Raw genomic sequence first — 15096 nt, 5'->3', positions numbered from 1 at the left:
ATTTATTCTGAAGCAGGACGGCAAAGAGAAATGCCGCCAGAAAGGAAAGGCCCCGGGTAGTGCTCAAGCCGGAGAAGTGACGGCAGTACTGGAAGGATTGCTGGAGCTGGTGAAAAGGAAAATCAAAAGTGCCAGGTTAGTAACCGACAGTTACTACTGCGCTCAGGCTCTCAGAGAGGACTTGGCCATTTGGGAAGAAAATGGTTTCGAGACAGCAAAGGGCAAGCCAGTGGCACACAAAGATTTGTGGAAAAAGATTGCTGAGCTGAAGCTGCAGTTGGAAATAGAAGTGCAGCACCAAAGAGCACACACGCATGAGGGAGCTCATTGGCGTGGGAATGATGAAGTGGACTGTTATGTCCAACAAAGGAAGATCGTCTTTGTCGGTACCGAGAAGTGGGACAGAACTCCCAAAGGACGGGAGGTCCCAGAAGAATACGTGGTTGAGGTCGTGCGGAGCGTGCATGAGGCCCTTGGACATGCAGGCGTGCGACCTACCCGTAAGGAACTGGAGGAGCAAGACCTTTGGATCCCAGTGAAACAAGTCCAACGCGTGCTAAGGGACTGTGAAGTGTGTGGTCAATACAACGCAGGTCGCCGAGGGCAGCGGATGGATGGGTTGTCCATCAAAAGCACGGTCCCCTGGGGCTCAGTCTGCATGGATGTTGCAGGACCCATGGGGATAACAGGAAGGAGAGGTGAGAAGTACCTCTTAGTGCTGGTGGATTCTATGTCGGGGTTTGTAACTACAAAAGCAGCCAGGAAAGCAAACGGCAATAGCGTTGTCGGCATGCTGGAACAAGTATGCAGTGCCCTGGGAATCCCGAAAGAGCTGCGCACGGACAATGGGACTCATTTCCGTAATTCACAGGTTGACCAGTGGTGTCAGAAGTATGGAGTAATGCGAGTTTACTCGCCACCCTACACCCCACAAGCTAACGGAGTGGTGGAACGAGCCATAGGGTTAGTGAAAAGCTGGATAGCTAAAAATGCTAACACCAACAGTTGGAGCACCCAAGCGGTGGAAATAGGGCAGGCCCTGAACGACAGAAGCAGAGCCGAAAGACCCGCCCCTGCGATGGAACTCAACCAACGGCCGTTCACCACGAAGGAAGTGGGGCGGGGCTCCAGCGACAAAAAGGAGAAGCTGACGCCCAGAGTGCCATTCCGAGAGGGACAGCGCGTGTGGGTCAAAGCAAGAGAGCAACCTGTACATGCAGCAGTAAAACCCAAGTTTGAGACAACTGACATCGTCAAAAAAGTACTGGATAGGAACACAGTATTGCTGGAAAGAAAAGGGATCCAAGGAGTTGAGCAGCTCAAGCCGGTTCCTGACTAAAGTGAAACAGAAGCCGGTGAAATGGCCAGTGAATCATGTACCATTCCACCCTATCTCGGACTGGCCACCGTGAAAGGGGTGGTTGTAATTAGAAGAACCCCTTCAGGGATTTGGGCAGGACGAGCCCTGAAGAAATTGGATTGGGCCAAAAATGGAGTCCTGTCGGAGGACAGAGAGATGCTGGTTTGGAGGAAAGCTAAAAGCGGCTGCCCGGTTTGTTTAGCCGACCACCATCTTCCCATTATCTGGGAAGGACCGGGCCGTGAGAAGCCAAGACACCAGGAGGCTACCGCAGAGATGCTACAACACCTTCGCGTCTCCCCAGTCACGGTATTGAACAACACAGTCTGTGGGAACTGCCGAGTGGGTTATCTGCCCCGGCTTAAGTTGGAAACCCAATGGGGGTGGCTCGAGGAGAAACCAAGAACTTGTTATTGCACGTGGGATGGAGATGAGCTACACCACTGCTCTGTGTGCAAGGAACAGCTGAGGAGCGGAGAGGTAACACTGACAGGCGAAGCTGAAGGGTGGCAAGTGACAAGGTTTTACAGCTCGCTGCGATATTACAGAACCTATGGGCAAGTGCAGCCGAACTATGGGAGCTCCATACCGATAATATTACCAGGACCTTCCGCCCCTCCGAACACTCCAGAGGAACTGGACCCATGGGTGTGGAAGAGGGAAGAAGGGCCCCATGATGTCCTGTGGGATTCTGTTCAGGCCGCCTGGCCATATGACGCTGCTAGAGCATCCCTGTCGTGTCCACCATTGAATGCCAACCACTCTCCTGTGGTCTTCCGGGTACATCGGCCTCATGCATACCAACCATCAGCTGAGGAGCTAAGTGCACTCCCAGATGACGCCCGAGAGCAAGCCGTTAACGGTGGGTGGACAGGCCCCTGGGAACTAACCACCTGGGCACATCTAATTTTGGAGGTCATCAATGACTGCACGATACCCATAGTGGATCTGCCGGATGTACCAAGAGAAGATGGGGTGCGCAGCTCGGATATGTATTACTACACCACAGAGGTGGAAGGATGGGGCAGCAATGCGGTGAGACCAAAGGAGAAGTCTTGCCTGTACTGGGTGACAGCGGAATCCCAGTTTCGGGATGGAGTTTTGCAACACCCGGGAGGCGTGGCTCACAGGGCGGCTACGCCCTCTGATCCTAGCACCTCCTGTCGGGTCCAGCTGTCAGTGCGCATGATCACCGTTCCCTATAAAGGGATCTACTCAGTCGGAGCAGCCATCAAAGTGGTACCAAACGAGCAGACTTACGCCACCGTGTCCAGTACGGAGCCGGAGCCTCCCAAGAAGAAACCCAAAACTCACGCCTGGCAGAAGCTTGCCTCAGCATTTCCATGGAGAAAGACAAGCCAAGACTGATGGACGCACCGGAAGGAGGAAAACGAGTCGTCAAGTCTGAAGGTCAGCGACAAACCAAAAAGCGAAAGGGGAGACAGTGTTTTGTGACTAGATTGTTCAAAGTGGGGGTTGGAGTCTCATCGGGACTATCAGACAGAGGCCCGTTTTTAAAACTCCCTACCACCTCCATTCTACTAGATATGCCAAGAGAAGATTTCACTGTTTCCAATCCGCTCACTGAGGCCTATTTTCTCAAGTTTCTCATATATCTCCGACCCACCAATTTCCAAAACGTAAAAGAGGTGGGGGAAAGTGAAGAATACACGACGCCCCCTGCCATGAAGCCACATTTATTTATCCCTACCGCACCGCCCGCTTGGAAAGGAAGAGGATCCGACAACACGGTTAATGTTGCATCAATCTCACCTATGTGCCCAAGATCTCTGCCCTGGATTTTTAATACAGTGTATCTCAGGGTATGGGGGATCGAACTACGGATTAGGTGGGGTCCCCATTATCTTGAACCACTGCAAGGACTGTATTGTGAAATTTCACTTAATGACATGATGATTTGGACCACTTCACCAAGTATGGCGAAAACCATAGTAAGGAGGGAAATAAATCCTGAATGTTATATATTTAATAACACCAAGCTTCCATTAAAATTGGAAATAGACAGGGTCTACCCCAATCCACCACACCAGAGGATTTTTACTCCGTCAACCTGGGGGTACCGCACTAGACTAACTCTGCATGGACAATCATTGTACACCTATATCTCAGTACCTGCCCCAATAGGGTACAAACACGAATCCTGGCAAGACCAGGCGCTGAAAAATGGAACCGCCCCAGGCCCATTCCCTAGGCCGGACTACTGGAGGGTGTTCCACTGGAAGTGGGTGTGGAGGGGGTTGGAGCCTGATTTACCCTACCCCTCTCCCATATATACAGCCCTGCAGCAGAGAAGGGCCACCAGACGGGTTGGAAAGAACCCTGCCAACCAAGGCCACCTCAACTCTTTGAGAAAAATCTGTACAGCGCCTGATACAGCGGATCCCAGAGAAGCACTAATCTGGCCAGGATGGATGCTATCGGCATGAGGCGCCGACCTACAGACCCGGAGTTGCTGGATGTTACATCGGAATCAGACAGCTCTACTGACACCGACGACGACTCGGAAACCTCTAACGAACCCTTGCTACGGAAAACGACTACGATAACCAGAAAAACCCTATGCCTGAAAGGGCTGCTAACGCTTCTTGCCCTGCTGTTTGCTGCTGCTGTTCTTGCTACTATCTTCTACTTCATCGGAGTTGGGCCGTGGTATCTCACGCATACAAGAGTCACCTATGGACATTCTAAGTACGCTAACTTCAATTGTTGGAATACAAGCACTACGGCTATTTTTGTACCATGGAACAACGACACATCTGTCCAGAACCGAACCGGGCTGTTCGCCAAAGACAACGGGAAAAAGTACGTGGAGCGCCGAGCCTTCGGATTGAACGACTCCACTCTGGACGACCTTCTGAATCGCACCTGGGAGATCTACAACTATGACTTCCTCGAGACTGGAGTGCTCTGCTGGATACGGGTTCTGCAAAACAAAGAACGACGGACCGTCAGATGCAACTGGATTCACCCGGACCGAGGTATGCCAGAATGGCATTGCAACATGGCTTGTCGATCGCTGCTATTGATGCCAAGTCAAGGGTACTGGGATACCGAAGTAGTATACCCAGCCCCACACAGGTCCTCAGGCTGTCGGGCCTGGCTTCCACGAGGGGAGTTTTGGGGAGACATCCACCTGAACTGCAGAAAGGATGACATCATCCCAACAGCACCAACGGGCAACTGGACCTATCGAAATGCCTCCCGAGGTAATCTTCCAGTCAATACAACGATGCTGCCTACATCAGCCAATTTGACCAACATGACGGCTTTCCTGATCAGACAAGGACCTAGACGGTTTATGTATGATGAGGAGCAAAAGCACTGTTATAGACACCACTTTAGTTGGTTGAATCCTTGCCTCTGGAATAAGTTTGTGCAATGTGCAGGACGGAATTATATAGTTACAGCCATAGAAGAATACTGGGCTGATTTGTGGCACTCTACACGCACAATCCGTACAGAAGTTGAAACCTGGCTGAATAACTCATTCCCATGGACATACATAGCCAAAGACCAGACGTTCTTTATGGGAGACTTTCCGGAGGGAACGGTTCGCTCTCATACTGGGTTGGAGGAGCTACACATTGCCAATTTGCGTACACAACCCCTTCCAACTCCTGATGACCTTCTGAAAGTTCCTAAAAATGACTTTGCAAAAATTGATAAATGTGTCGCCAAAAGAATTTTTGAGAGCCTTAATGACACCTGTTGGAGGAAAACCCACTCATCACCACGTTGTGACCTCTGGCAAACTGGGAACGCTCTTCACTCCACCTGGAGGTACAACTGCCCTGATCCCGAAAAAGCACCTACTGCCAAATGGGCTCTGCGAGCCTGGTACGAGGATTACACTCGAAATTGGGACTACGAGTGGTGGGGACTCCAACAAGATGAGTTTGAAGCTTGGGTAACACCATGCCTCACGGAATCAACAAACTACTGGGTCAAGTACCAGTACATCGCCACGACTTATTCAAAAGACCGCATGATTTGGCCTGGAGTTTTTTGGAGACCTGACAGTTATGTCAACCCGAGACCTTGGCGCATGACCTGTAGAAACACAACAAGACGGGTCCTCGAATGCACAATCAGTTTGGCTAGAAGACCCTGCCAAACCGTCCGAGGTTGGGAAAGCTACTGCAAGGAACATTATGCAGATGAGTATGACACTCACTCTTCTGAGGTTACTTGGCGGAAAATCAATGGCACATGGCGGAGGGCCATAGTGAGTGGACGGACATGCACCGATGCAATCCTAGGATATCATCTCCAGAAGCGCAAGAGCATTCTTGGACTACCCGTTCCGTTCATTCCAAATCCCCTCATAGCCATCGCCGAAGGACATGCTTTTCGGAAAAGTCTGTGTGAAGGGAACATCGACCCAGGGTTTGACTGGGTAGGACCCAACCTGTTGTATTCCAATCTCACCTGCTCCACCACTATGGAGCATTGGCAGCAATGTGGAGAAGGCTCTAATAAACATGATTGTTTCTGGTATGAGACTATGGGAGCAACTTTGGTGGCCGTCGCCACCGAGGTTGTGGAAGAAATTGCTCATGTGGTGGAAGAAGGCCTCAACATTGTTGAACAGTGGCTGCTAGACGCTTTGAGCGTGCTATGGCCATATCTCTTAGGACTCCTGGGCGTCGCCGTAGCAATACTCATCGGCAAAATCGTCTTGGAGGCGTGGCTGAAAGCACTTTGTCGTTGCAAAAAGAGGAACTACCAGCCCCTCCCCCCTAAGGAGGAGCCTACTTCTGCATAAGAGAGAGCTGCCGTGTGCCTGCGAGCCATTCAACCTTCATCGCAGCTGCCGACAGGATCTGATCCAGAGCGACCATCATCTCACATCATGGAAAACAACTCTTCGACCAACTCATCAAATCCCAACTCACTTTTTGCACCGATTCAAGTGAGTACCATTGAGCACTTAGGGATTACCCTGGCCTGGGTAGTCTTCTGCCACACCGGTCCTTGGCCCAAGGGACATCCTATGAGGATCTTCGTCGCGCTACAAGGATATGCCAAGCTTATCCTCCGTCCAATCATTCTCCACAGATGGGGGTTGGCTTCGTCCCTCTTTGCCTGTTACTTGATGGGCCGTACTCGCATCAATTGGCGCAGGGGCATTGTGGTCTGCCTGTGGCTCATCACCGATACCGCAGCCCTGATACTGGAATTGGTCCTGGGGGGCGCACAAGCTACACGAACCGCCCCATTTAAGATTCTCACAGCCATTCTAGAAGGGCTTTTCGCAGTATCTATCCTCATCTACTTAGCGCGCCAGGCCTTGGCTATCAAGGGTCGAGGACGGCGAATTTGGATGCAAAAGTGGGTAATTCTGGCTCTTTGGGCAACGGTTTGGGGGATCCTGGTGGTCCTCTACTGGCTTCATGAGACCTCGGACCTCGCCATTGTTGTATGGCTGATGACCTACGCGGCAATATTCCATGATTCAGCTCATGTCTATGATCGAGGTGAACCAGCACCAGATCATGACATTTCGGCTCCTGTGATTAATTCACCTTGGCTCGCAAAACAAGCCGGCACACGGGCTTAAAACCAGCCTACTCTCTCAGCTTTCGCTTTAGCATTTTCGTCATTGTAAGTACATGTAGTTAATCAATAACCACTGATCATGAAGTTACCTGGGTTGCTGTTTCTCCTCAGGCATCAACCTGCTGTGTGGGATGTGGGATCACCGCAGAATCCTATGGATTCATTTGGGTGGCATCGTCCGCCCGCTGGTGTCACAAATGCGTGAGCAGCCATTTTAATGATGTAACGGCAATTCTCTGCGCCACAGGGCTGGAGGATTTGCCCTACATAGCGGATTCCACATCTAGATCCCTGGAACGGGTGCACAAAATCGTGTGGACCTCTGCATTTGGCCTAGACGACGACGACTTCACAACATCTCCTTTGTATACGGGACTACGGCTGCCCGTGATTCATAAGTTATGGGAACACCAACTTACTCGGCAATGCCTCCCAACTTTACATCTGTTGGACGGACGAGTTGTGGCGGTGGGCGACTATCTTCCGCCTACACGTCCCGTGTCCCCAGATTTGTTTGTCGACGTCGGATGCCAAGCCAGCAGTGCGACTAACGAGAAAGGTACCCAAACTGAGAAACTCAGTTCATCTCCCCAAGCATGCCAGAATGAGGACACCCTTTCCCCTTCATCTCCATCACCAAGTGATATGGATTTCCAGAATCTGCTGGCAGAGTTGGACGGCTACTGCAACAATCCATCAACGCTGCCAGACTTCGGCATGGATTTGCCTTCGCCTCTGCCGCCTCCGCTGGAACGTTCCACCCTTTCCGTCTCAGGTGACTCTACACTTGACAACGATTTGGGCGCAGAACTCTGGCTTTCTCCGCCATCCAATCTGTCGGAGTATGCGGTTGTGGATTCCTGGACACCTTCATTGTCTCCGGTTACCTGCTATGAGCAGGACATCCTCACTATCACTTGTGATGATGGACTTGATCTCTTTTGACTTTGGACTCTGTGTTTTCTGTGAAGCACCGTCCGATCTCATGGAGGGGGTGTCAAGAAAACTGGCATAGGGTGTGAGATCTTTCCGGGTGCATGCAGAAAAGGTGCATAGAGGCCTGAGAGAAAAAAAGTAATCTTGTAGTTTGATTAAAAGCTAATTAAATTGAATATGAAGGAATAGTAAAATGAATACAAGTAATCACATAATAACCTTCTGAAATGTATTATCTGAAATGTGATCTGTAATGATTTCTGTAATGAATTAACTGTGGAAAGATTATGGTTGATGAATTATAATAAGTAAGAGATGTGATTGATTGTTAACTAAGGATCAAACTTGTGATAATGTGAAGTTGTAATCATTTGAAATTAATTCAAACAGGTTTAACAACAGATTTAATGTGTTTAATGAGCTATAATACATAATAGTGGGTTATAGAAAAAGAGAGGAATACAGTACAGTCCTGAAACAGGAAATGTCGCAAGCAGTTCTGAACAGATGGTCAGAGCGCACAGGATGGTTGGAGTGTTGAGTTTGGCTGAAGCAACGGAGAAAGGGGAAGTACGGGACTTTCCACCATGGTCAGCAGAAATAGATTGGGCAATGTGAGGACTTTTTCATGAGATACAGCAGATGTGGAGAAAGTCACGTAGGCCAAACCTCCCCATACACACACATGGTGGAGAGATGCATAAAAAGGGGCTGAAAAGAGGAACCAGCCGTTCCCAGTCCGACGGCGCAGAAGGAGAGACAACTTGCTGAAGCAGATTGAGCCACGGACCGCACTTCAGAACCACGGGGGAGCTCGGACTTCACACCGCCAAGAAAGGACTGGGTTCCATCGCCCCATCCCTGGTTCTTCATTCGATCGTCGGTCTCGTCTCAGCCCAGCAATTACAAACTCTGCAACAAGACTTGGAGGAAGGACAAAGCTCCCTCAGGGATGAGGAACTGGGTTTTGCAAAAGGATTCGGACCCGTTCTGCTTTGTTTCTTTTCTAAAGAGGGTTTTTTCCACACAAGGCAAAGACCTCAACCAAGGATGCTAGAAATTCCTGTTGCCAAAGATCCACCATCGTCTGGGTATGAGTTGAATCTGCTCATTGAAATTCCATCTCAGAACTTGCGACTTTAGTCAGGGAAAAGAGGACAGGGTAGTATGATTGTACATGTAAATTTTATTACACTGTTTTTGAATTATTTACGATTGATTATTGATTTGTATGTCGCATATTCCTGCTTAAGCTTGCTTAATAAATTTATACTATAAAATTCTAAAGAGGTTGGTGGACATTGGAATTAATAGAGTCATTTAATCTTCGTTCAGTTCTTTTAATTAAGGTAAAACTAATGTACATGATTCCAGTAAATAGGAGGCTTCATAATTTCCTTTGGTGAGAATAAATAATGACCCTGGGACTTACATCTAAGTCACTAAACATAATCTAGCCGGTTCCAAGTGCAAGTTATGATTTAGAAAGTGGGCTACCGTTAACAGAAGTGGTTATTGGAATTATGCAGCTGTGAGGGCTACTCAGCTGATTGTTTCTTAACTGTAAAGGGTCATAACTTCTGGATTGGAGGTAGTTAGAGCTAGACGAATCACTTTCGCCACCAGTTTAAATAGATTATCTCTTATAGAGTACTCTTAGGGTAATACCCAGGTCTCAGAGATTTTCCGGACCTGTTAGACAGAGAACTGGTCAGTAGGCAGCCCTGGGTAGTAGTGAGGAGTGGGCGGGGCTGACTATTGCAGGATAACCTTCATGGCGCCCAACGTGGGGGCCTCCCTATCATCCTCCCTATCTAAGCAAAGCAAGGCATTCCCATAATTGACCTTTGCAGCAGGCTTCCTGTTTAATGTCAAGGTCCTGTGCTGATATAAGAGCTGTGGCAGTCTTGTAATCATATCCATACACGGCTGGGATTTAACTACACTTGCAGGAAAGACAGAGGGGCTTAAATGGATTTCATTTCAAGGTTCTCTTTCAGGGAGATTTGACAGCGCAGACCGCAATGCAGACCCGTCTACAAGCAGAAGAACTTTTGATTTGAGTTATTCAAACGTCAGCTTGTTTATTGTACCCTTAAGAAACACTTCATTTTTATTTGCAGTTGTAAAACTGTATGATTTGAAACAGTAGGTGAAATGTGAGGTATGGTGAAGGTATTGTTGGTGAGATGGTATAGCCTAAATTATCTTCTGGATCGACAGACGTTTTTCAATTTACGAGGGATCTCAAGCTTTATCTAACTTCAAAGTTATTGCTTTCAAACCCTAGATCAGGATCTGCATCCGTTACTCTTGAGAAGTCTCCACTGAGCAATGTGAATATACAGAACAGGAACGTCCAAATCTTTTGTAATCCTTAAAAACCCACGCTTTATTCCGTTATAAGGATGTTTTGGTGCTCCGGTCTAACAGTGTAAATATTCACAAGAACCAGATGTATCTGCACAATTTATCTGTGGTGGTGTTTAGAGGCCAGTGGCCCGGTCGATGCCAAGATTAGTGATCCTGCCGTCGCTCCTCAGCTTTGTGTTTAGCAGGAAGTGTGGGAGCAGAGACATCTGTAAATGAATGGAGTGTCTGAGAAGGTTGGAGTCATCTCCCCACCCCTCACGGCCCATCGTAACCCCCAAGGAACTTAACACATTTTGCTCCTCTTTAGAAACACCTCTTGAGACAAACTGGGGTGTCGTACATTGTCATGAAGGACCTATATGACTGATGTTCTGACAACGGAAACTCAAACCTCGAGTTGGACTCACTGAGAGGTAAACAGCACCGTGTTGGCAGGAAGATATTGATCCCGAAACTCCTCTATCAAGAATGTAGACAGGATTTTCACCCACAATGTTTTATTCTAGCATGTAAATATCAATTGTAGCAACACAATGTCAGCTTTTGTTTACAAGAAGCATTTGTTGAGTTTTGATGCATGTCTGAAATGGGCCGCATGGTGCCGGAGTTCAGTCTGAAGTGCATGTGAAGGACCTCATGTTGAGTTCTAAAGTCTTTCTTCCGTCTGTCACTTAAAAAGGCTCCATACTCAAAGCACAAAGATGCCGAGGGTGTAAAATGATGTAAAGAAAGTGTGAGACAACGACTGGACGATGCTTGTTGCTTCTGTGGAGGTTTCAGACACAACAAAGTTTTGGAGTTTTCACCTGGTGAATGCGAGGCTCTCGTCACTCAAAACTAATCTGTGATCCGCAAAAACATTTCGAAACCCAATCTGAACCTAAGCTCCGATCCAGAATGTTCTTATTTGTCAATAAACAGCTGGCAGCACATCCACATGCCTACGTGTCATGCACAAATCAGAGATAAGAGGCTAAATGAAAGCTAACCGTGACAGCTGTGGTTCGCTGACTGTTTCCATTTGAAAAACCCACTTTTAAGCTCTTGCTTCAATCCAGAAATGATGGCTTTTAAGAAAAGTCCTGCTTTTCATTTGACGGGAGAATTATCCACGGTTTTCTGGGGCTTGGCCGATGATGAACAGCAGGCAGCGATGAAGGTATCCTCGTCAAAAAGTGAAATATGTCCGTTTATTAGTTTATCGTTGTGGTTTTCTTATTGCTGGCACTGGCAACATTAAAGGGAAAATAATCCTTTTTTAATTAAGAAGTTGAAGTTCAGTAAGTTGAATCTATTCGTACACGGTTTTTTCTTATTATTTTTGAAATTTGAATCTACGGATAATAAATTTTCTTAATTTCTCCAATGAATTTGGACTAATCTCTTTGACCATCCATGCTAGTTTTGTGAATGTATCCTAATCCTTGACAGTAACTGCGCACCCATTTGGGCTCGGATCCTCCTGGGTGGAAGCTGACGGTCCGCCGCCCCATTCATGATATTAGGCTTGATCCTAATGAGATTAGAGGGACGAAGGCCTAAAGCTGTGAAACCTCTTCCTCCTCAGACAATAGCACACAGAAAACCTTCTAAATCATTTACGCAACACAAAACAATTCCTCAGCAAAACTAAAATACAGTTACGGTACATAAAGGGTTTGACTGAAGGCTAATAAATTGCAGTTTACATTTTTTTGGTTTCTGAAATATTTCTTTGGGGTTTAATAACATCCACCCATCTGTGGGTATTTGTCTCAATTACATGACATCGCAGTTGAAAATAAACTTGAAGCTCTGGATCAAACCACATCTGATTGAAAGTGTATTTGAACATTTCCAAACCGTGGAGTCGTGACTTTAAGAGACACTGATGCATGTTTGCCAGTAATCCCCTCTATTCTAGCCTCGACTGCAGTGACAGTTTTAAAAACTCCAATGCAAATGTAACATTATCTCCGCAAAGCTGGTTTTCATCTTCTTCGTGGATTATCGATCATAACTCCATTCTGGCTCTGCTCCTCCATGACGTGAATTATTTCGTTATAATAAACCTCCGAGCTTCACCGCCCCTCACATCTCCTGTGTTGCTTGGAAGGTGAGATGTGAAGATCAAGGGGCTGCGTGTTGATCCTAGCTCAGGAATGGAGAGCCTGTGTGTAAAACGTCTGTGGACAGGCCCGGTCCTGCTGCAAGCTCCACAACTCCCACACACACTCTGACCTCGTTGCCCATTCACAGCCGACTGCCATGTAAAACACATCAAGCCTCTCTGAAACCATCCCCCCGCCACGCTGGCCCTGTGTATTGTAAACAAGGTTCATGCATATGGAGCTATCGTAAAGCTGTTTGGCAAACATGTATTGAAGCCAGCGGTGGGTTCCCAGAGGAAGAGGGGGGGATTGTTTTGGTCCACCTCAATAGCAGCATGACAACGCCTGGCCCGCCGCCGCTCCCCGATGGCGCAAAAGGCCAGCCGTGTTAGCAGTGGAAGCTGCAAGGTCAAGGCCTGGACAAGAGCTCATCTCCAGTCACATCCTGAGCCAAAACGATACGTCGCGTTCCCGCAGCCGTGGCGTATCGCTTACAGCGTGCTTAATACCGGAGGAAAACAGACCGAGCAGGAAAGCTATGTAACATTAGGAAGCTTTTCTGCTCCTTAAAAGAAAAAAAAAAGATTTTTAAACAGAACATGTGTTAGAGTGTTTGTGTGTCTAAATGCGGAGGGACCACAACATACTGTCACACTGCATTACGGCGCATATACTGTAACTGTTATATGATGTCCGAAATGATTAAAGAAAGATGTGTGTCGTCTTGCGAGGAACTCGAGAACTTCGTTTTATATTTTCAAATAGCTTGGGTTTGAAAAATTTTGAGAAAATTCATCTCAGTTGGTGTTTGTTGATCTGTATTTATGTTTCTATATTAGCTTTACATTTTTTTTAACTTAATCACATCTGGAAATTGGCCTGTCATGATAATAAATTTTGTTGGATGATAAATTGTTCCAGAAAATATTTCAATAAACGATAATATTGTAGTTTTGAGAACATTGAACATTTTCAATTAATATAACAATAATGGCATAATAATGCAAGTTTGCTCTCTCAAAGACTGGTATACTTTAATTTGGTACAGAACCCTTAACACTGAAACTGTACGACATTTTGAACATCCAAGATAAAACATGACAACCAAACGCAATAAAAAAAGAAAACACACACACCCAAAACCATGAATAAAACGGATTGTGAAGTCTCTAAACACTTGGAAAAATACTAATCATTAGAATAGAAATTATCAAGCTCATTTGAGTTCATCATGTAATTAATTGCTTATTGCGACGGGCGTCTGGGAAAGTGAAGACGATTTAGAAAAGCTGAGTCCCTGAGTTCGTTCATTTGTTGCGCATGTGTTCAAAGTATCCAGAAATGCCACAAAGTCTAAATGTAAAAATATTTTTTAAATAGTAAATAAAAAAAGACATTGATAGGAGTTATTAGAGTGTTTCAGTAACCTTACAACCCTGTATATCTAAGATCTGACTACATTCATTGTCTGAGTTTGCTGTTTGGAACAACAACGGTACTTTTGTTCACCACTTCCCGTGCTCTTCATGCGGATGTAATGTAAAATAAAATAGATAAACTGCATGTCACGGTAATAGGAATGGTCTCATTACCTCTATCAAGTTATTATGGTTTGTAAAGTAGAGTACTAGTTTTAATTATATCACTCATGCAATTTATAGCATAAATAAAATGGCAAATTCTGCAGTTAAATCAACACTATGCCGAGTCTATTTGGTCCTTATCAGAATTGGTGTTAATTTAACTCTTACGGAGTTATTTCAAAAATAGTTTGAGTAATTGTAACTTTTTCAAGTGTTAAAATTACTCAATTTCTCGATGAAATAACTTTGAAAAGAGTTAAATTAACACCAATTCTGAAAAGGACCAAATAGACTCGGCAGTGTTGATTTAACTCTGCAGAATTTGCTGAGAAGATTCTCGAACTGTATGTGCCCCCCCTCCTTTCCCCACCTGTTGCTGTGCACTGCTGGTCAGATGACTGAAAGAGGAATTTTTTCTCTTGTCTGCAAGAAAAAAAAAAAAGATATAATTTGGCTCTTTGGAAATGTTTCCAGTCATAAAAAACAGATATTTGTTTGACTGTGTATATCAAAATAGTAAAAAATATAAATGAATGCATTTTTATACAAACTTTTTTGTAAAAAGTAATCTTTTATCAATGTATAGGAATAATTGTTGCTTTTTTCAGAATGATCAAACCATGAGAATGCGATAAAAGATCATGCCTAATTAGTAGAGAATGAGAAATGAACCATTACACAGCCTTACAGTAAAACTATATATATATATATATATATATATATATATATATATATATATATATATATATATATATATATATATATATATATATATATTTGACTGGCAGTTCAAAAGACAAAACATTTTGTTAGATAATTTTAATCCCCGTACAAGGCGTTAGTTACCCCGGTCATCTAAGGCAGTGGTTCGCAAAGTTGAGACTGGGTATCAACAAATGTGGAATGACAATCCTCTGGAAGAAATAATAAAAATAACAGTTGGTAATACATATTCCGGCTAAAAATGTCAGAAGAGATGGAAAACCGCTTCAGGGTATATATATATATTGGCTTTGCTGTCTTTGTATCCCTTCTTAGATTATTGACTTTGCAGAAAGAAATAAAACGTTTAACTGATTCTCAGAGTAATGATTGTTGTCCTCTGACATTTTGCAAGTCGATCAGGTTGAGAACAACTGATCTGAGATTTGAGTGGATTTAGCTGAGCTTCAAT

This window comes from Xiphophorus maculatus, chromosome 11 (assembly GCF_002775205.1).
Source record: "Xiphophorus maculatus strain JP 163 A chromosome 11, X_maculatus-5.0-male, whole genome shotgun sequence".
NCBI lineage: Eukaryota > Metazoa > Chordata > Actinopteri > Cyprinodontiformes > Poeciliidae > Xiphophorus > Xiphophorus maculatus.
This window is presented reverse-complemented; position numbering follows the sequence as displayed.